Raw genomic sequence first — 2,075 nt, forward strand, 5'->3', positions numbered from 1 at the left:
GGGAACATCAACTGCTTCGCTTGGTCACGTGGGCCCACAAAAGTTGTGACGCACCTACTGCTGCATCGTCTGCTTTCCCACACACGTGCTGACCAGCGCATGAAAACAAACAACTGCACGTCTAGTCCCAGCAGCTCGGATTCTGACAGATCTGATTCAAGTGAGTGAGGACATCGACTATTTTTTTGTTCGCACGCTAATATCGCCTTCGCGGGTTCGCGTGAGGATGCGAAATACTTTGCAAAATGCCAGTAAGCATCGCTGCGCCGCTCTACCCAAGCTGCGCCCACAATCGGTGTCACACTTCACTGCCGTGCAGCAGTACCTGAGCGCTGCTTGGGATGGTGTACAAATATCATAAGAAAAGACAAGATCGCCTTGTTATCAGAACTGCCAGCTATACTCGAGCAGCGACAAAGCATGTCTGCTTATGTTGGAAGCTTTCGGCAACGGCACCGCTCGCGGGCGCTCCGGGCGACGAGCTCTGCTGCTGCCTGGCTGCCGTGATCGTCGCTAGGCCTATAGCCTGTTTAGCAAGCGGCCGGCGCTTCGGAAGTCGCCTGCGCTATAATAAAATGCCTACTTTTCACAAATAGCTGTAGTGTTTACAGAATCATCTCACAATAAAATAATAGTATGGTCAATCTCCTCGACGCCTTCGGCAGCGGAGCTAGCGGGCGCCAGGCGAGCCGGACCCCAACGTCGCGCCAGCGGCAGCTGCTAGGCGCGGTTGTGAGAAATTTGCTCATATCACAGTTGTTACCTCTACTAGCAGCTCAGTATTGGTCAGCGATCCCCAAAAATGACACTTTTTTCACATTTCTTGTCCCATGGTTTATTACTTACGTCAAGAACACTCTTTAGCTCGCTTTTATGACGTCGGCAGACGGTATCCAGGCTGACCTACCGGCCGGCAGACTCGGCGTCTCACGTCCGCACAAGAAAATACAAAACAGCCATGCTACCAGAAAGCATGCTTTCTAGATTCGAGATACGACAGCATGACTGTGCTAAAGGTGGATCTTTCGGCAGCGACACTGCCTGCGGCAGCGCCGGCCGGCGACCTGCGCGCTGGTCCCAGACTGCCCTAGTCGTCGCTAGGCCTAGCTGCTTTCGCATATCGACTCCGCAGCTGAGGGCGCTTCGGGCTGGCCAGCGGTCACAAACGTGCTCCGCTCGGCACCCCTTTACTGTGAACTCGTCCCATAATAAAAGATATGTTCGATTTCCACGACGTCTTCAGCAACAGAGCTAGCAGACGGCAGGCGAACCGCACCAGGTAGCAGCAGCACAAAACCGGCTGATGAAATTTGCTTGCATCGCAGTCATTATCACTTCTACCAGGAACTCGGTATTTGCCAACGATCGTCAGAAACGATGCATTTTTGATATTCATATATCCCAGGGTTTGCTATGAACGTGAACAAACAATACTATCGCGTTCTTCAGATGCCGGCGTTCGGCACGAAGACTGGCGCAGACCGCCCGGCTCCAAGGAGTGCGCCCTATGTAATCATGACGCTGCCGCTCTCCGCGCTCGCATTGGCTGCCGCTTCCCGTCGTTGTTGCCGCGAGCGGCCCGCCGTTGACATCTAGCAGGCCGGACGCAGGCAACGAGCTGCAATCGGACGTTGCGACGCTGTTCGCAACGGCGCGCCGCAAACCGAGCGAGTGGCGGTTAGCAGCAAACGCGGCTCGCTGGTGCGTCGACTGCGCTCACGCGGCTGTGCCCCGCTCATCGTGCGTCACTGTATTTTGGTATGACGTCACTAAAACTTTATTTTTCTACACCCCTTGTGACGTCATGGTTGATGGTGCTAGCGATGGGTCTAGATCGTGAGAGTGAGCATTTAGGTAATCTTTGGAACCGAATTAAAATATTTTTTAAACGTTTGTTGCGTCCAACACCTGGCTGTGAGTGCCCTTGCATACATAGGAATCCCATAGCAGGCTTTTTATAGCTTCAAAATTTGGTGTCTCCACCCCTTTAATGACCTTTTAAGGGAGCATGCTCTAAACATAACACAGCAAGATAAACTCGCGAATTTAGTTTCGCATGTTCTGACGTGCAAGTG

Source organism: Amblyomma mixtum, chromosome 1, assembly GCF_055824585.1.
Source record: "Amblyomma mixtum isolate Tamu chromosome 1, ASM5582458v1, whole genome shotgun sequence".
NCBI lineage: Eukaryota > Metazoa > Arthropoda > Arachnida > Ixodida > Ixodidae > Amblyomma > Amblyomma mixtum.